The 21,062-nt window shown below is 47.8% G+C and overlaps 2 pseudogenes; one reads left to right on the top strand and one right to left on the bottom strand.

Moving 5' to 3' along the window:
- Positions 1-903: 903 nt before the first annotated feature.
- LOC116468331 (eukaryotic translation initiation factor 3 subunit F-like) lies at positions 904-2,593 on the top strand (annotated as a pseudogene).
- A 17,972-nt stretch (positions 2,594-20,565) lies between these two features.
- Positions 20,566-20,686, bottom strand: LOC116470077 (small nucleolar RNA SNORA40; annotated as a pseudogene).
- Positions 20,687-21,062: the final 376 nt, after the last annotated feature.

Genomic DNA, 21,062 nt, shown 5'->3' with positions numbered 1-21,062 from the left:
GTGGCTCACGCCTGTAATCCCAGCACTTTGGGAGGCCGAGGTGGGCAGATCATGAGGTCAGGAGTTCAAGACCAGCCTGGCCAACGTGGCAAACCCTGTCTCTACTAAAAATACAAAAATCAGCCAGATATGTTGGGGCATACCTGTAATCCCAGCTACTAGGGAGGTTGAGGCAGGAGAATCGCTTGAACCTTGCAGGCGGAGGTTGCAGTGAGCCGAGATCGCGCCATTGCACTCCAGCCTAGGCGACAGAGCAAGACTGTTTCAAAAAAAAAGGCCGGGCACAGTCACTCAGCCTGTAAATCCCAGCACTTTGGGAGGCTGAGGTGGGAGGATCACCTGAGGTCAGGAGTTCAAGACCAGCCTGGCCAACATGGAGAAACCCTGTCTCTACTAAAAATACAAAAAAATTAGCCAGGCCTGGTGGTGGGCACCTGTAATCACAGCTACTCGGGAGGCTGAGGTAGGAGAATCGCTTGAACCTGGGAGGCAGAGGTTGCGGTGAGCTGAGATCGCGCCATTGCACTCCAGCTTGGGCAACAAGAGCGAAACTCCATCTTAAAAAAATATATATAGGGCCGGGCGCGGTGGCTCACGCTTGTAATCCCAGCACTTTGGGAGGCCGAGGCGGGCGGATCACGAGGTCAGGAGATCGAGACCACGGTGAAACTCCGTCTCTACTAAAAATACAAAAAAATTAGCCGGGCGTGGTGGCGGGCGCCTGTAGTCCCAGCTACTCGGAGAGGCTGAGGCAGAAGAATGGCGTGAACCCGGGAGGCGGAGCTTGCAGTGAGCCGAGATTGCGCCACTGCACTCCAGCCTGGGCAACAGAGCCAGACTCCGACTCAAAAAAAAAAAAAAAAAAAAAAATATATATATATATATATATATATATATAGCTTCTCTCTTGACAAGATGGCCACCCTGGCGGTACCAACAAGTGTTCCTCCAGCTATGCCGGCCCCAGCCCCAATGGCAGCCTTAGCCTCAGTCCCAGCCCCAGCGCCAGCACTGGCTACGGCTTCAGCTCTGGCCACAACTCCAGCCTTATCTTCAGACCCTACAGCAACAGCGGCTATGACTGTGGCTATGACTGCAGCTCCGGGCCAGACCCCAGCCTCAGCGCAAGCTCCAGCGCAGACCCCAGTGCCTGCTCTGTCTGGTCCTGCTATCCCAGGACCCTTTCCCCGGGGCTGTGTGGTCAGGCCGCAACCTGTCATTTTGGCCTCCTTGTGGACAGCTAAGAGTGACGCAATGAGGGAGCTGCCCGAGTTATTGGGACCCTATTGGGAATCGTCGACAAACACTCAGTGGAGGTCACAATTGGTTTTTAGTGCCGCACAATGAGTCAGAAGATGAAGTGGCTGTTGACATGCAATTTGCTAAGAACATGTATGAACTGCATAAAAAATGAGCTTATCCTGGGCTGGTAGGCTACAGGCCATGACATCACAGAACACTCTGTGCTGATTCATAAGTACCACAGCCTGATGGCCCCCAACCCCATCTGCCTCACTGTGGTCAGAAGTCTCCAGAACCACTGCATGAGCATCAAACCCTATGTCAGTACTTTCATGGGTGTCCCTGAGAGAACCAGGGGAGTGATGTTCACACCTTTGACAGTGATATATGCATACTATGACACTGAAGGCCTTGGAGTTGACCTGATTATGAAGACCTGTTTTAGCCCCAACTAAGGGATCAGACTCTCAAGTGACTTGCAGCAAGTAGGAGGGGCATCAGCTTGCATCCAGGATGTCCTAGGCACAGTGTTGAAATATGCAGAAGATGTATTGTCTGGAAAGATGTCAGTTGACAATACCTTGGACCACTTGTTAACAAGCCTGGTTAAGCAAGTACCCAAATAGTTACCAATGATTTTGAGACCATGCTCAACAGCAACATCAATGACCTGCTGATGGTGACCTACCTGGCCAATCTCACACAGTCACAGATTGCCCTCAATGAGAAACTTGTAAACCTGTGAATGGGCCCCAATCAGTTCACCTGCCAGTCTAGGTCTCAACCCCAGGACTCAGAATGAAGTGAGGGAGAAATGGGTTTTTTGTGGTCTTGAGTCACGCTGAGACAGTGAACTGCCTGTGACTCTAATAAACATAGCCTACCTTTTGTAAAAAGTAAAAAAAAAAAAAAAATTTATATATATATATACCACTGCCCCCGGCCCATGCCCTGCTCTCTCATACTGTGCCGCCAGCACAGCACCTCCCATCACAACACCATAATCGATCATTTTTACATACTCAATCACATATATATATATAGAATCCTGGCCTGACACAGTGGCTCACGCCTGTAATCCCAGCACTTTGGGAGGCTGAGGCGGGCGGATCATGAGGTCAGAAGATCGAGACCATCCTGGCTAACACGGTGAAACCCCATCTCCACTAAAAATACAAAAAATTAGCCGGGCATGGTGGTGGGCGCCTGTAGTCCCAGCTACTAGAGAGGCTGAAGCAAGAGAATAGCACGAACCCGGGAGGTGGAGCTTGCAGTGAGCCGAGATTGTGCCACTACACTCCAGCCAGGGTGACAGAGTGAGACTCTGTCTCAAAAAAAAAAAAAAAAAAAAGGAATCCTTTGAAACTTCCACAAACTGGGAGGGGAGCACACTTCCTCCTCAAAATGTGTCTTTGTTTCAGAGAATTCATTTACATCTTTTTTTTTTCAAATCGGGAAAAAAATTAGGCCCCAGTGTAGGAACTAAGATATACTCAATGGGTTTGTTCTCCGGGCTTTGGGAGCCTGAAATTGGACATACTTAATATCTCATGTTGCCTTCCCCTATCTTCTAGTTGAAAAACTATTTGTTCTTATCTCGATTGCCCCGCTTAATTACTCAACTCCGTTATTCCTTAGCCTGGTAAAGCAGTGTTTTTCTTTTTTTCCTTTTTAGGCCCTATATATAATTTGTGCTTTGGGAAGCTCTCAACTCTGCTGATAGAAATTTCTGGAACTATTGGAGCTGGAGCACCATGTTCTCTTCTCCTAACTTGAGGCTAATCTTTAGCCTTTAATCTCTAAGGCCTGTTTATGCCATATTCTTTTTTTTTTTTTTGGAGATGGAGTCTTGCTCTGTTGCCCAGGCTGGAGTCCATTAGCGCAATCTCGGCTCACTGCAACCTCTGCCTCTTGGGTTGAGGCGATTCTCCTGCCTCAGCCTCCCGAGTAGCTGGGATTACAGGCGCACGCCGCCAGAAATTTTTGTATTTTCAGTAGAGATGGCGTTTCACCATGTTGGCCAGGCTGGTCTCAAACTCCTGACCTCAAGTGATCCTCCCGCCTCGGCCTCCCAAAGTGCTGGGATTACAGGCGTGAGCCACTGCGCTTGGCCTATGCCCTGCTACTGTGCCGCCAGCACAGAATCTCCCATCACAACACCATAATCAGTCTTTTACATACTCAATCATTTTCACATATAAGATCATAATTTGGCCGGGCATGGTAGCTCACGCCTGTAATCCCAGAACTTTGGGAGGCCGAGGTGGGTGGATCACCTAAGGTCAGGAGTTCAAGACCAGCCTGGCCAACATGGTAAAACCCCATTTCTACTAAAAATACAAAAATTAGTTGGGCGTGGTGATGGATGCCTGTAATCCCAGCTACTGGAGAGGCTGTGGCAGGAGAATTGCTTGAACTCGGGAGGCAGAGGTTGCAGTGAGCTGAGATTGTGCCACTGCACTCCAGCCTGGGTGATAGAGGAAGACTCTGTCTCAAAGGAAAAAAAAAAAATTCAGGCCCAAGTCTCCACAGGTAACACTAGCATATAACTAGAGTTCAGTAGCCTCTCAGGAGGTGTGACAGACATTGCTGCTTGTCTTAGCCAATATTTATTTTTTAATTTTTTGAGACGGAGTCTCACTCTGTCGCCCAGGCTGGAGGGCAGTGGCGCGATCTCGGCTCACCACAAACTCCACCTCCCGGATTCAAGCAATTCTCTGCCTCATCCTCCCAAGTAGCTGCGATTACAGGCACCCACCACCACACCCAGCTAATTTTTGCATTTTTAGTAGAGACGGGGTTTCACCATGTTGGCCAGGCTGGTCTCGAACACCTGACCTTGTGATCTGCCCACCTTGCCCTCCCAAAGTGCTGGGATTACAGGCGGCGTGAGCCACCATGCATGGCCTAATTTTTGTATTTTTAGTAGAGACGGGGTTTCACCAGCTTGGCCAGGCTGGTCTTGAACTCTTTTTTTTTTTTTTTTTTTTTTTTGAGACGGAGTCTCGCTCTGTCGCCCAGGCTGGAGTGCAGTGGCGCGCTCTCGGCTCACTGCAAGCTCCGCCTCCCAGGTTCACGCCATTCTCCTGCCTCAGCCTCTCCGAGTAGCTGGGACTACAGGCGCCCGCCACTACGCCCGGCTAATTTTTTTGTATTTTTAGTAGAGATGGGGTTTCACCGTGGTCTCGATCTCCTGACCTCGTGATCCGCCCGCCTCGGCCTCCCAAAGTGCTGGGATTACAAGCGTGAGCCACCGCGCCCGGCCAGTCTTGAACTCTTGACCTCGTGATCCACCCGCCTTGGCCTCCCAAAGTGCTGAGATTACAGGTGTGAGCCACCGTGCCCAGCCGTCTTATCCTATATTTATCCTCCCTTTCTTCCTCTCTGACAGAACCCTATTTTTTTTTTTTTTTAGAATTACAATGTGCTTAGCTTTCCATGACTCCCTTGCCACCCTGAAAATGTTAATAAAACTTTGTCATGGGCGGGATGCAGTGGCTCATGCCTGTAATCCCAACACTTTAGGAGGCTGTAGTGGGCAGATCACCTGAGGTCAGGAGTTTGAGACCAACCTGGCCAACATGGTGAAACCTGTCTCTACTAAAAATACAAAAAAATTAGCTGGGCATAGTGGCAGGCACCTGTAATGCCAGCTACTCAGGAGGCTGAGGCAGGAGACTTGCTTGTACCCGGGAGGCGGAGGTTGCAGTGAGCCGAGACTGCACCATTGCACTCCAGCCTGGGCAACAAGAGCAAAACTCAATCTAAAAAAAAACAAAAATATAAACAAAAAAATTAATTAATGAATTTTTTGAAGACAGAGTCTTGCTCTGTCACTCAGGCTGGAGTGCAGTGGCACAACTATGGCTCACTGCAGCCTTGACCTCCTGGGCTCAAGTAATCCTCCCACCTCTGCCTCCCGAACAGCTGGTTCCACAGGGGTGCACCACCACACCTGGTTAATTTTTTTTATTTTTTTGTAGAGACAGGGTCTCACTATGTTGTCCAGACTGGTAAAACAATCCTCTCACCTCAGCCTCTCAAAATGCTGGGATTACAGGTGTGTGACCCACCTTGCCCCAGCCTATGCACGCAATTAATAGTTAAAAAAACAACATGGCATTAAATAAAGTTCAACATCCATGCGTGATTAAAACAAACAAACAAAACACCTGTCTGAGCATGGTGGCTCATGCCTGTAATCTCAGCACTTTGGGAGGCTGAGCAGGGAGGACTGCTTGAACTGAGGAGGTCAAAACCAGCCTGGGCAAAATAGCAAGACCTTGTCTCTATAAAAAATTTGATGGCATGCACCTGTGGTCCCAACAACTAGGGAAGCTGAGGTAGGAGAATCCCCTGAATACAGAAGGTTGAGGCTGTAGTGAGCCGTGTTCGTGCCACTGTACTGCAGCCTGGGTGACAGACACCCTATCTCCAAAAAAAAAAAAAAAAAGTTTCAGATTTTTGATTTTTGGATTCAAAATCTGATTATTTATTTATTTATTTATTTATTTAGAGGCAGGGTCTGACTATATTGCCCAGGCTGGTCGAGACCTTCTGGGCTCAAGCTATGCTTCTGCCTTGGCCTCCCGAAGTGCTGGGATTACAGGCGTGAACCACCACACCTGGCTCTAATTCTCTCTCTCTATTTTTTTGATCCTATATTTTTAAAGTCTCTTAGTTTTAATTTCCATTAGGACAAATGTTGGTAGATACAACCTACATAAACACAAAGCTTTTTGGGGTTCTCAATACATTTTAAGAATATAGGCCAGACATGGTGGCTCACACTTGTAAATCCCAGCATCCCAAATCTCCAGTTTGGGAGGCTGAGGCAGAAGGATAGCTTGAGCAAGGGAGTTCGAGACCAGCCTGAGCAACAGTGAGACCCTGTCTCTACAAAAAAAAATAAAAGAGGCCTGGCACAGTGGCTCACACCTGTAATCCCAGCACTGTGGGAGACTGAAGCAGGTGGATGACCTGAGATTAGGAGTTTGAGACCAGCCTGGCCAATATGGGGAAACTGTCTCTACTAAAAATACTAATTAGAAATTAAATAGGCTGGGCATGGTGGCTCATGCCTGTACTCCCAGCACTTTGGGAGGCCGAGGCAGGCAGATCACGAGGTCAGGAGTTCGAGACCAGCCTAACCAACATGGTGAAACCCCATCTCTACTAAAAATACAAAAATTAGCTGGGCGTGGTGGTGTGCACCTGTAATCTCAGCTACTTGGAAGGCTGAGGCGGGAGCATTGCTTGAACTCGGGAGGCGGAGGTTGTGGTGAGCTGAGATCGTGCCATTGCACTCCAGCCTGGGCAATAAGAGCAAAACTCCGTCTCAAAAAAAAAAAAAAAAAAAGAAAAGAAATTAAATAAAATAATAATATAGAGGGGTTCTAAGACAAAAAAATTTGAGAAACACTGATATATGAGATTATATATAGGCTGGGCACGGTGGTTCATGCCCGTAATCCCAGCTGAGGCAGGGGGATCGCTTGAGCTCAGGAGTTGGAGACCAGCCTGGGCAATATGATGAAACCCTGTCTCTATCAAAAATACAAAAAATTTTTTGGGCACAGTGGTGTGCGCCTGTGGTCCCAGTTGGGAGGATCTCTTGAGCCTTGGAGGTGGAGGCTGCAGTGCTGCACTCCAGCCTGGGTGACAGAGTGAGACCCCATCACAAAAAAAAAAAAAAAAAAAAGATATATATACTTGCTTATCTCAGTATCTAACGTATAAACACTCAAATAAGTAGTAGCTTTTTTTTTTTTTTTTTGGAAACAAGGTCTCACTCTGTTGCCCAGGCTGGAGTGCAGTGGCGCATGATCGTTGCTCACTGCAGCCTCGACCTCCCGGACTCAGGTGATCCTCCCACCCTCTCACCTCAGCCGCCCCTCTCCCCTGGCCACCAGTAACTGGAACTACAGGTGTGCACCACAACCCCCTCTTAAACTCCTGGGCTCAAGCGATCGCCTGCCTCAGCCTCCAAAAGTGCTGGGTTAAAGGTGTGAGCCACCATGTCCAGCCAGTAGTATCTGTTAGTATGTAGTAAGAGCATAGGGGAGTGGTGGGGGCAAAGTTTGAAGTTTGGTGACAGATTGTGAAGGGCTTTCAGTGCTATTGATAAAATTTTAAGCAGGGATGACACGATCAAATTTTGTAATTTAGGAAGCCAAGTCTAGGAGTGGTGGGCAGAGAGGTGGGGATGCTGGTCCATGGGAATCTAGCTAGGGAGTTGTTACAATTGTCTAGCGAAAATCTGACAAGGAGTTGAACAAATTTATCAAGAATGGGAAAGGGGCCGGGCGCGGTGGCTCACGCCTGTAATCCCAACACTTTGGGAGGCCGATGTGGGCAGATCACAAGGTCAAGAGTATGAGACCAGCCTGACCAATATGGTGAACTAAAAATACAAAAATTAGCCAGGCATGGTGGCAGCCACCTGTAATCCCAGCTACTCAGGCTGCTGAGGCAGGAGAATCGCTTGAGCCTGGGAGGTGAAGGTTGCAGTGAGCCGAGATCACGCCATTGCACTCCAGCCTGGGTGACAGAGTGAGACTCCGTCTCAAAAAAGAAAAAAGAAAAAAAAAAAAGAATGGGAAAGGATGAAAGGACTTTGATTTGAGAAGCATTTTGCAAGGTAGAATCAGCAGGATTTGATGACCAATTGGATGTGTGACCAAAGAGAAAGGAAGAAGTTTAAGATAACTTCCAAGATTTCCGACCAGGCGCGATGGCTCAAGCCTGTAATCCCAGCACTTTGGGAGGCCGAGGCAGGCGGATCACCTGAAGTCAGGAGTTCAAGACCAGCCTGATCAACATGGAGAAACTCTGTCTCTACTAAAATTACAAAAAATTAGCCAGGCGTGGTGGTGCGTGCCTGTAATCCCAGCTACTCGGGAGGCTGAGGCAGGAGAATGGTGTGAACCCCGGGGGGTGGAGCCTGCAGTGAGCTGAGATCGTGCCACTGCACTCCAGCCTGGGCAACGAGCAAAATTCTGCTTGAATTTCTTCAAAAAAAAAAAAAAAAAAAAAGATTTCTATAATGGGAGGCAGGGTAAGTAGTGATGCTTTTTCAATTATTTATTTTTTATATATTTTTAGAGACAGGTTCTTGCTGTCTTACATAGGCTGGTGTGCAGTGATGCCATCAGAGCTCACTATAACCTTGAACTCCTGGGCTCAAGGAAATCTTCCTGCCTAAGCCTCTTTAGTGGCTGGGACTACAGGTGCTGGCCACACTCATTTTTAATTTGTTTTTTTTTTTTTTTTTTGAGACAGGTCTCACTCTGTCGCTCAGGCTTAAGTGCAGTGGCGCGATCTTGGCTCACTGCAACCTCTGCCTCCCGGGTTCAAGCAATTCTGGTGCCTCAGCCTTCCAAGTAGCTGGGGCTATAGGTGTGTGCCACCACACCTGGCTAATTTTTGTTTTAGTAGAGATGGGTCTCACCGCGTTGTCCAGGCTGGTCTCGAACTCCTGGCCTCAAGTGATCTACCTGCCTCAGCCTCCCAAAGTGCTGGGATTACAGGAGTGAGCCACTGCACCTGGCTTACATTTTTTTTTTTTTGTAGAGGCAGGGTCTTGCTATGTTGCTCAAGCTGGTCTCGAACTCAAAGCATTGGGATCACAGGCATGAGCCACTGTGCCCGGCCAAGTGATGCTTTTAAATAAGGGTGTATATATTTGGAAGACAAGCTTTGTTGGGAAAGATGATACATACTGAGCCAGAAGTGCTGTGAGACTCAGTAGATAAGGAATCCAGCAGGCAGTTAGATATGAAGATTAAGGCTACAGGAATGGTCAGGGCTACAGAAATATTTCAGGAGTTATCAAGAGGTAGATTGTAGTTTAATGAGAAGACAGTTAACATTTGCTGAGCATCTGTTAAATGGCAGACACTCTGGTGTTTGTGCATGGGTAGGGCACTGATAATTGATGGCCTCAATTTTCTTTGAAAGGGAAACCTGGCCGGGCACAGTGGCTCACACCTGTAATCCCAGCACTTTGGGAGGCCGAGGCGAGTGCATCACAAGGTCAGGAGTTCAAGACCAGCCTAGCCAAGATGGTGAAACCCCGTCTCTACTAAAAAATACAAAAATTAGCCAGGGCTGGGCACGGTGGCAGGCACCTGTAATCCCAGCTACTCAGGAGGCTGAGGCAGGAGAATCGCTTGAACATGGGGGGCGGACATTGCAGTGAGCTGAGATCGCACCACTGCACTCCAGCCTGGGTGACAGAGACTCGGTGTCAAAAAAAAAAAAAAAAAAAAAGGGAAACCCTCAGCCTGGCGCAGTGGCTCACACCTGTAATCCCAGCACTTTGGGAGGCCAAGGTGGGCAGATCACCTGAGGTAGGAAGTTCGAGACCAGCCTGACTAATATGGAGAAACCCTGTCTCTACTAAAAATACACAATTAGCTGGGCCTGGTGGCGCATGCCTGTAATCCCAGCTACTCGGGAGGCTGAGGCAGAATAGCTTGAACCCAGGAGGAAGAGGTTGCCGTGAGCCAAGATCACGCCATTGCACTCCAGCCTAGGCAATAAGGGCAAAAGTCTGTCTCAAATAAATAAATAAATAAATAAATAAATAAAAAGAAAGAAAGAGAAACCCTCTAAGGGGCTAGGCGGTGGGGCATTTGGGCAGTCTTGATGAGAAGAGTTTGGGACTGCTCCTTTAGAACTTAACCACTTTATCATTCTTGCAGAGAATGCTCCTGTCTTTGGTGATGTTCTCTTCTTCCAATGAAATGGAAATCAAAGATGAATTCTTTTCTACTTTACCTTTGAAATTCAGCTATATTCACAGTTGAAGAGCATAGGCTTTGATGTCAGATAGATGTGGGTTTGAATCTGCTTCTGCCCCTTACTAGTTGAGTGACCCTGCCTGAGTAATTTAACCCTCTTAGTCTGTTTCCACAGCTATAAAATGAGTAAAATAACTACCTTGCTGGGTTATTATGGATTAAATGAATAATGAAAGTAAACAATTAGTTCAGTCCCTTCACATAATTAGTACTGAAGAAAAGATTTTTTTTTTTTTTTTGAGATGGAGTCTCACTCTGTCGCCCAGGCTGGAATGCAATGGCATAATCTTGTCTCACTGCAACCTCTGCCTCCTGAGTCCAAGCCATTATCCTGCCTCAGCCTCCTGAGTAGCTGGGATTACAGGTGCTTGCCACCACTCCCGGCTAATTTTTTGTATTTTTAATAGAGACGGGGTTTCACTATGTTGGCCAGGCTGGTCTCAAACTCCTGACCTTGTGATCTGCCCGCCTCAGCCTCCCAAAGTGCTGGGATTACAGATGTGAGCCACTGCGCCTGGCCAAGAAAAGATATTATTTCTGAGCTACGGTCTCACTTTGTTGCCCAGCCAAGTGGCAGTGGCAGTAGCTTGATCATAGCTTATTGTAGCCTTGAACTCCTTGGCTCAAGTGATCCTCCTGCCTTGGCCTCCCAGGTAGCTGGGACTAAAAGCACACACTACCACACACAGGTAATTATTATTATTTTTTTTTTGTAGAGACAGTCTTGCTATGTCGCGCAGGCTGGTCTTAAACTCCTGGGTTCAAGAGCTCTTCCCACATCAACCTCCCAAAGTGCTGGGATTATAGGCGTGAGCCACCTCACTCACCCTATTATTATTATTAGTCCTCCCAACAACTCTTAAACGTATCATATTCTTATCCCCATTTTTTACACAAAAAGAAAATTAAATGTAGATTTGGGAATTTATAGCCAGCTTTTAATTGATGGCTAGCATTTGAATTCAAGTCTAATTGTAGAGCCCTTTCTTATCCAGGAAGACTATGTAACAGGAGAAAGGAGGACCATGTAGAACACTGAGGAATACCAATGTTTAAGAGGTGGGCAGGAAAAGAGAAAGAAGAACCAGAGATGAATTGTTCAAGTATTAGTTTGTTGGGGCTGCCATAACAAAGTACCAAAGGCTAAGTGGCTTAAACAACAGAAATTTATTTCCTCACACTTCTGGAGGCTGGAAGTCCAAGGTCAAGGTATTGAAGGTTGTTTCTTCTGGGGCCTCTTGTAAATGGCTGTATCTTGTCCGGTGCCCTTTTTTTTTTTTTTTTGAGATGGAGTTTCACTCTTGTTACCCAGGCTGGAGTGCAATGGTGCAATCTCAGCTCACTGCAACCTCTGCCTCCCAGGTTCAAGCAATTCTCCTGCCTCAGCCTCCCAAATACCTGGGATTACAGGCACATGCCCGCATGCCTGGCTAATTATTGTATTTTTAGTAGATACAGGTTTTCATCATGTTGGCCAGGCTGGTCTCAAACTCCTGACCTCAGGTGATCCACCCGTCTCAGCCTCCCAAAGTGCTGGGATTACAGGCATGAGCCACCACATCCGGCCTGGTTTTAGGTGTTTTATAGTAGAATAATTATTCAGAGTGTCTAGTCTGTTATATTGCTGGAAATGGAAGTCTGATTCTTTGGTGAATGATTATACCTCCACCGTTAGTTCTATGAGAACAGAAGCTTGGTTTATCTTGCTCACTGTATGTGTGTGTGTATATGTGTGTGTGTGTGTGTGTGTGTGTGTGTGTGTATGTATATGTATATATAGTTTTGTTTTTTTGACACGAAGTCTCACTCTCTCACCCAGCCTGGAGTGCAGCGGTGTGATCTTGGCTCACTGCAACCTCCACCTCCTGGGTTCAAGTGATTCTCCTGCCTCAGCCTCCCGAGTAGCTGGGATTACAGGCACCCACCATAATGCCCAGCTAATTTTTGCATTTTAGTAGAGACAGGGTTTCACCATGTTGGCCAGGCTGGTCTTGAACTCCTGACCTCAAGTGATCTGCCCACCTCAGCCTCCCAAAGTGCTGGGATTACAGGCATGAGCCACTGTGTGCCTGGCCTTACCGCTCTTTTTCTGGCACCTGGCCCTGTGACTGGTTTTGTGGAAGACAATTTTTTGATGGATCTTTTGGGGGCAGGGGTGCAGGAGGTGGGAATGGTATTGGGATGAAACTGTTCCATCAGATCATCAGGCATTAGATTCTCATAAGGAGGACGAAACCCAAATCCCTTGCATGCATAGTTCATGATAGGGTTTGCAATCCTTTTTTTTTTTTTTTTTTTTTTGAGACGGAGTCTCACTCTGTCACCCAGGCTGGAGTGCGGTGGCGCGATCTCGGCTCACTGCAAGCTCCGCCTCCCGGGTTCACGCCATTCTCCTGCCTCAGCCTCTCCGAGTAGCTGGGACTACAGGCGCCCGCCACCACGCCCGGCTAATTTTTTTTGTATTTTTAGTAGAGACGGGGTTTCACCGTGGTCTCGATCTCCTGACCTCATGATCCGCCCGCCTCGGCCTCCCAAAGTGCTGGGATTACAAGCGTGAGCCACCGCGCCCGGCCTAGGGTTTGCAATCCTATGAGAATCTAATGTCTGCTAATCTGACAGGTGGCGGAGCTCAGGCTGTGATGCTCACTTGCCAGTCACTCATCTCCTGCTGTGCAGCCCGGTTCTTAACAGGCCATGAACTGGTGCTGGTCTGCAGCGCAGGGTTTGGGGACCCCTGTCTCATTGACTATATGAAATTGGGAAGAAAGTCAGGAGTTCCTAAAAGGACAAGAGAGGAAAAAAATTCAGGTAAGGACTGAAAATAGGCTATTGTATTTGGCAATTAGGCATTTTGAGAATAGATGTAGTAAAGTAATAAGGATAAAAGCTGACAAATTAAGAGAGCTGAAGAAGGTATAGAAAATAAAACCCAGCCGGGCGCGGTGGCTCACGCCTGTAATCCCAGCACTTTGGGAGGCCGAGGCAGGCAGATCATGAGGTCAGGAGATCGAGACCATCCTGGCTAACACGGTGAAACCCCATCTCCACTAAAAATACAAAAAAATTAGCCAGGCGTGGTGGCGGGCGCCTGTAGTGCCAGCTACTCGGGAGGCTAAGGCAGGAGAATGGCGTGAACCCAGGAGGTGGAGCTTGCAGTGAGCTGAGATCGCGCCACTGCACTCCAGCCTGGGCGACAGAGCGAGACTCCGTCTCAAAGGAAAAAAAGGAAGAAAATAAAACTTCCAGGCCAGGTGCAGTGGCTCACGCCTATAATCCAAGCACGTTGGGAGGCCGAGACGGGCAGATCACGAGGTCAGGAGTTCGAGACCAGCCTGACCAACATGGAAAAACCCCATCTCTACTAAAAATACAAAATTAGCCGGGCATGGTGGTGCATGCCTGTAATCCCAGCTACTCAGGAGGCTGAGGCAGGAGAATCGCTTGAGCCCAGGAGACGGAGGTTGTGGTGAGCCGAGATCACGCCATTGCACTCCAGCCTGGGCAACAAGAGCGAAACTCCATCTCAAAAAAATAATAATAATAATAAATAAAATGAAATGAAAATAAAACTTCTGGCCAGGCGTGGTGGCTCATGCCTGTAATCCCAGCACTTTAGGAGGATGAGGTGGGCGGGTCATGAGGTCAAGAGATCGAGACCATCCTGGCCAAGATGGTGAAACCCTGTCTCTACTAAAAATACAAAAATTAGCTGGGCGTGGTGATGCACGCTTGTAGTCCCAGCTACTCAGGAGGCAAAGGCAGGAGAATTGCTTGAACCCGGGAGGCGGAGGTTGCAGTGAGCCGAGATCGTGCCACTGCACTCCAGCCTGTTGACAGAGTGAGACTCCATCTCAAAAGAAAATAAAACTTCTTTTTCAAGAAATGTGAGAGTGAAGAGAAAGCAGAAGGGTGGTTGGCGTAAGTTAAAGAGAATGACCATGCAGAATAAAATACATTATAAAAGTGAGAAAGGGTAAGTGTTAGGGTGCAGTATTTCAGAAGAGACAGATGGAAGGGTAAAGGTCTGAGTTACAAGGCCTTTGTAAGGAGATCCTCTTCTTCAGCCAGGCAGGAAGATACATACAGATGGGTGCCCTCACAGTTTAGAGGTCAAAAGGAGGAATGGGGCCGGGCACAGTGGCTCATGTGTGTAATCCTAGCACTTTGGGAGGCTGAGACAGGAAGATCCCTCGAGCCCAGGAGACCAGCCTGGGCAACATAGTGAGACCCCGTCTCTAAAAAAACATTAAAGAAAAATAGCCAAGTGTGGCGGTGTGCACCTGTGGTCCCAGCTCCTCAGATGCTGAGGCGGGAGGATTGCTGGAGCCTGGGAAGTTGAAGCTGCAGTAAGTTGTGATGGGGCCACTATACTCCATCTTGGGTGACAGAGTGAGACCTGGTCTGGGGGAAAAAAGAGAAAAAGAGAAAGAAAAAGAAGAGAGAAAAAGAGGAGAAAGAGAGAGAGAGAAAGAAGGAAAGAAGAGATAGAGAGAAAGAGCACTTTGGGCCGGGCGCGGTGGCTCACGCCTGTAATCCCAGCACTTTGGGAGGCCGAGACGGGCGGATCACGAGGTCAGGAGATCGAGACCATCCTGGCTAACACGGTGAAACCTCGCCTCTACTAAAAAAAATACAAAAAATTAGCCGGGCACAGTGGCAGGTGCCTGTAGTCCCAGCTACTCGGGAGGCTGAGGCAGGAGAATGGCGTGAACCCGGGAGGCGGAGCTTGCAGTGAGCCAGCCGAGGTTGCGCCACTGCACTCCAGCCTGGGCGACAAAGCAAGACTCCGTCTCAAAAAAAAAGAGCACTTTGGGAGGTCGAGACGGGTGGATCACCTGAGGTCAGGAGTTGGAGACCAGCCTGACTAACATGGCAAAACCTTTTCTCTACTAAAAACACAAAAACTAGCCAGGTGTGGTGGCAGGTGCCTGTAATCACAGCTACTCGGGAGGCTGAGGCAGGAGAATCGCTTGAACCCAGGAGGCGGAGGTTGCAGTGAGCTGAGATCATGCCACTGCACTCCAGCCTGGGTGACAGAGCGAAGAAAAAAAGGAAGAGAAGAGAAGGGATGGGGAAGGGGAGGGGGGAGGGGAAGAGGCCAGGTGTGCTGACTCATGCCTGTAATCCCAGTGCTTTGGGAGGCCAAGGCAGGTGGATCATTTGAAACCCTGTCTCTACTAAAATACAAAAATAATTAGCCAGGTATGGTGGCGGGTGCCTGTAATCTCAGCTACCAGGGAGGCTGAGGCAGGATAATCGCTTGAACCTGGGAGGCAGAGGTTGCAGGAAGCTGAGATTGTGCCACTGTACTATTCCAGCCTGGGGGACGGGAGGGGACAGGAGGGGAGGGGAGGGGAGGGGGAAAAGGAAAAGGAAAGGGAAGAACGCTGGGGAATGTGGCACTGGTTTATTATCCTTTTGAGGCCGACTGTAAGGTGGTCTACAAAAGGCAGAGGCTGGGACTAGAAAGAGGTGCTTAAGGAGAGCAGCTGTGAGAAATTGACAAGGCATTTGGCTCCCCATGAGGACTACCAAGTTAAGGCTGGAAAGCACATACTGGTACCAGTTCCGACTCATGATTAACTAATGCTCTCCCATAAAACAGAAGCCAACACTCAGAAGGAGAGAAAACACATCTGTGTCCTCAATACCTAGAACAACTGTTGGCATATCAACAGGCCTTCAATAAATATTTCTTGAATGAGCAAATAAACATAAAGGTTACATTGATCTAGAACTGGGAAGGGGTGAGGTGGTTGGGACCAAAGAACAAAAGACAAAGGTAACTGAGGGTGTGGTAAAAGTGTCTTGAGATCATTGTCCATGAAGTCCAAGGTGGATGAAGAAAGAAGTGAAGCCAGAAAGGATGTGGTAGATTGGAACTGTAGTCGACCTAAACTAGATGATACAAAATTGAAGAATGAATGACAATTTATAGGTGTTTAGAAAATGTGTGGGTTCTGAAATGAAAGCAGCAGATCTTTAGAGGAAATGACCCAGATGACATAAGCCCAAGAAATGGGTAGAAAACTTGTTTACTATTAAATTTAAAATTTTCTCCTTTTGGGCTGGGCGCAGTGGCTCACACCTGCAATCCCAGCACTTTGGGAGGCCGAGATGGGCGGATCACCTGAGGTCAGGAGTTCGAGACCAGCCTGACCAACATGGAGAAACCCCATCTCTACTAAAAATACAAAATTAGCTGGGCATGGTGGCGCATGCCTGTAATCTCAGCTACTAGGGAGGCTGAGTCAGAAGAATTGCTTGAACCTGGGAGGCAGAGGTTGTGGTGAGCCGAGATCATACCATTGCACTCCAGCCTGGGCAACAAGGGCAAAACTCTGTTTCGAAGAAAAAAAAATTTTTTTTTCTCCTTTTGGCTTGAGACACAGAACTCAGACCTCTCTTCTGTGAAGTCTACAATGGGGCCTGCAGCTGCACGTTCCAGTTGAACTAGGCTCCCAGTTGCTATTGGCTGAGCAGGCAATGCAAACAATACTCAGAATCCTATTAACTAACAATGGATTAATACCAAATTAGAAGTGTCTACTGCATAGTGTTCTGAGTGCTGTCCTATTCAATGTTTGTACAAATGGTTTAGTTAAGAACGTTGATGACAGATTATCACATTTGTAGACATCAGTAATCTGGTAGAGATAATATGCTGGATAGCAGAACCAGAATATAAAGAGATCTTGGCAGGCAGGACCAAATCTAACGAGGTGGGGTTTTTTTGTTTTGTTTTGTTTTTTCATTTTTTAGAGACAGGGTCTCTATATGCTGGAGCACAGCTGCTAGTCACAGGTGCATTCATAGCACACTACAGCCTTAAAACTCCTGGCCTCAGATGATCCTCTCACGTTAGCCTCTGAAGTAGCTGGGACTATAGGCATACCCCACTGCACCCAGCTAAAATGCAGTTTAAATGGGTCAAATGCAAAGTTCAGTGCAAAGGTTAAAAAAAAAATAAAGTGGCCGGGCGTGGTGGCTCACGCCTGTAATCTCAGCACTTTGGGAGGCTGAGACGGGTGGATCGCCTGAGGTTGGGAGTTCGAGACCAGACTGACAAACATGGAGAAACCCCGTCTCTACTGAAAATACAAAATTAGCTGGGCGTGGTGGTGCATGCCTGTAATCCCAGCTACTCGGGAGGCTGAGGCAGGAGAATTGCTTGAACCTGGGAGGCGGAGGTTGCAGTGAGCCAAGATCGCACCATTGCACTCCAGTCTGGGCAACAAGAGTGAAACTCTGTCTCAATAACTAAATAAATAAAAATAAAGTGTCAGGGCATGGTGGCTTACACCTATTATCCCAGCACTTTGGGACGCTGAAACAGGAGAATCAATTGCGTTCAGGATTTTTTTTTTTTTTTTTTCTGAGATGGAGTCAGTCTCTGTCGCCCAAGCTGGAGAGCAGTGACACGATCTCGGCTCACTGCAACCTCCACCTCCTGGGGTCAAGCGATTCACCTGAGGCCAGGATCTTGAGATGCTGTGTGCCTATAGTCCTAGCTACTTGGGAGACTAAGGTAGGAGGATCTTTTTTTTTTTTTTTTTTTTGAGACGGAGTCTCGCTCTGTCGCCCAGGCTGGAGTGCAGTGGCGCAGTCTCGGCTCACTGCAAGCTCCACCTCCCGGGTTCATGCCATTCTCCTGCCTCAGCCTCTCCGAGTAGCTGGGACTACAGGCGCCCGCCACCACGCCCGGTTAATTTTTTGTACTTTTAGTAGAGACGGGGTTTCACCGTGGTCTCGATCTCCTGACCTCGTGATCCGCCCGCCTCGTCCTCCCAAAGTGCTGGGATTACAAGCGTGAGCCACTGCGCCCGGCCAGGAGGATCTTTTGAGCCTAGGAGTTCAAGGCTACAGTGAGCTATGATCTCACCCGTGTATACCAGCCTGTGTGACAGAGCAAGATCCTGTCTCTAAAAAATAAGAGAAACAACAAAAATATGGGCAAAATAAGGGGTTAAAATGGAGGACAATACAAATGGTATATACATACATGCCCATACACATATACCTATAATCTCTACACATGCATGTATGTAAATGCGTGTATGTATAACTTTTGCTTATCTTTCGTGCTGGCAAAAATGTAAATGACTAGGCCAGGTGCATGGTGGCTCACGCCTGTAATCCCTACACTTTGGGAGGCCGAGGTAGGCGGATCACCTGAGGTCAGGAGTTCGAGACCAGCCTGGATAACATACAGTGAAACCTTGTCTCTACTAAAAAATACAAAAATTAGCCGGGCATGGTGGCGTGCACCTGTAATCTCAGCTACTCAGGAGGCTGAGGCAGGAGAATTGCTTGAACCCAGGAGGTGGAAGTTGCAGTGAGCCAAGATCATGCCACTGTAGTCCAGCCTGGGTGACAGAGTGAGATTCTGTCTCTAAAATAATAATAATAATAATAAATTAAATGACCACTCATATCTAATATCAAGTATTAGAAAAGTATGGGCAAATGGCCTGTGGCAGTCTTACAAGGTTGGTGGGAATATAAATCAATTTAGGGCAATCTGTAAGTACATATTACAATTTTTTTTCAACAATGTAAAGAGGTTTTTTTTTTTTTTTTTTTTTTTGAGATGGATTCTTGCTCTGTTGCCAGGCTGGGGTGCAATGCCATGATCTTGGCTCACTGCAACCTCCGCCTCCTGGGTTCAAGCGATTCTCTTGCCTTCTTGCCTCAGCCTCCCAAGCAGCTGGGATTACAGGCACCTGCCACCACACCCAGCTAATTTTTATATTTGTAGTAGAGACAGGGTTTCACCATGTTTTTTTTTTTTTTTTTTGAGACGGAGTCTCGCTCTGTCGCCCAGGCTGGAGTGCAGTGGCGCAATCTCGGCTCACTGCAAGCTCCGCCTCCCGGGTTCACGCCATTCTCCTGCCTCAGCCTCTCCGAGTAGCTGGGACTACAGGCGCCCGCCAACACGCCCGGCTAATTTTTTTTTGTAGTTTTAGTAGAGACGGGGTTTCACCGTGGTCTCGATCTCCTGACCTCGTGATCCACCCGCCTCGGCCTCCCAAAGTGCTGGGATTACAAGCGTGAGCCACCGCGCCCAGCGGTTTCACCATGTTGACCAGGATGGTTTCAATCTCTTGACCTTGTGATCTGCCCGCCTTGGCCTCCCAAAGTGCTGGGATTACAGACATCAGCCACTGCACCCGGGTGTAAATAGTTTTTAAATTGTGTATATGTAACATTAGACAAAATTATTTAAAGTCAATAAATTTTTATTCAAGGAATTCCATGTTGTGATTTCTTTTTTTTTTTTTTTTTTTAGACGGAGTCTTGCTCTGTTGCCCAGGCTGGAGTGCAGTGGCGCGATCTCGGCTCACTGCCAGCTCCGCCTCCCGGGTTCATGCCATTCTCCTGCCTCAGCCTCCCGAGTAGCTGGGACTACAGGCGCCCACCACTGCGCCCGGCTAATTTTTTTTTGTATTTTTAGTAGAGACGGGGTTTCACCGTGGTCTCGATCTCCTGACCTCGTGATCCGCCCGCCTCGGCCTCCCAAAGTGCTGGGATTACAAGCGTGAGCCACCGCGCCCGGCCTTTTTTTTGTATTTTTAGTAGAGACGGGGTTTCACCGTGGTCTCGATCTCCTGACCTCGTGATCCACCCGCCTCAGCCTCCCATAGTGCTGGGGTTACAGGCGTGAGCCACCGCGCCCGGCCCCATGTTGTGATTTCTCCCACTGTCCATCAAGGTCACTTTCGATCCTCTAAAGAGCTGGAGTCAAAAGATTTATCTTCAAGTTAGCCTTTTTAATGAAAATGATCCAGTTGTCCTGTCAGCCCATAATTACTTTGGCTTCCTGTCATCTCCTTTTAATATGGATATACTGATGAAGACTTCAAAATTCACCGAGAATCTTTGGGATCTAATTTCTTCAACCAATTTACTTTAGGGTCCTTTATACTGTAGGTGGTGGGGATCTGCCTGGTTCTCAATTTGACACCTTAAGCCATCACACTCAAGAATAGTACAGATGTGTGGAATATGCCAATACCTTTAACTCCAGACATCATGTTCTCAAGACAAAAGCCTTTAAAACAAAAAGCCATCGTATGTATCGTCAACATGAAATTCGAATGCAAAATTAATACTGCTGAGGATTTCCCTCATATCCCATGCTGTTTAACTATCTATTCTACAGTCCTAGAATCAATCTTTTTTTTATTAAGACACAAGGTCTTTGTTACCAAGGCTGGAGTAGAGTGGTGCCATCAAAGCTCAGTGCAGCCTCCAACTCCTGGGCTCAATTCTTTTGCCTCAGCCTCCCCTTCCTGAGTAGCTGCAACTACAGGCATATGCCCCAATACCCAGCTAATTTTTAAATTGTTGTGGAGATGAGGTGTTTGTTACTTTCTTGACCAGGCTGGTCTTGAACTCCTGGTTTCAAGCAATACACCCACCTCAATGTGGGGATTGCAGGCTTGAGCCGCTGCACCTGGCCTGGAACCAACCTTTATGGCTATCAATACTCCCATCAGTTAACTGTCTCAGGTATCATAATATCCCTTCTTATATGTATCAAAACTCATACTGAACAATGAGTTCTGGGTTGCAAAAAGTGCATATTAAAATTTTAAATGCTGGGCGCGGTGGCTCACACCTGTAATCCCAGAACTTTTGGGAGGCCAAGGAGGGCAGATCACGAGGTCAGGAATTTGAGACAGCCTGGCCAATATGGTGAAACCCCGTCTCTATTAAAAATACAAAAAGCCGGGCGCAGTGGCTCACGCTTGTAATCCCAGCACTTTGGGAGACCGAGGCGGGTGGATCACAAGGTCAGGAGATCGAGACCACAGTGAAACCCCATCTCTACTAAAAATACAAAAAATTAGCCAGGCGTGGTGGCGGGCGCCTGTAGTCCCAGCTACTAGGAGAGGCTGAGGCAGGAGAATGGCGTGAACCTGGGAGGTGGAGCTTGCAGTGAGCCGAGACTGCGCCACTGCACTCCAGCCTGGGCGACAGAACAAGACTCCGTCTCAAAAAAAAAAAAAAAAA

The sequence above is a fragment of the Hylobates moloch genome, unplaced genomic scaffold, assembly GCF_009828535.3.
Source record: "Hylobates moloch isolate HMO894 unplaced genomic scaffold, HMol_V3 SCAFFOLD_5, whole genome shotgun sequence".
Taxonomy (NCBI): domain Eukaryota; kingdom Metazoa; phylum Chordata; class Mammalia; order Primates; family Hylobatidae; genus Hylobates; species Hylobates moloch.
The sequence above is the reverse complement of the archived record's forward strand: the minus strand, read 5'-3'. Positions and strand labels throughout refer to the sequence as shown.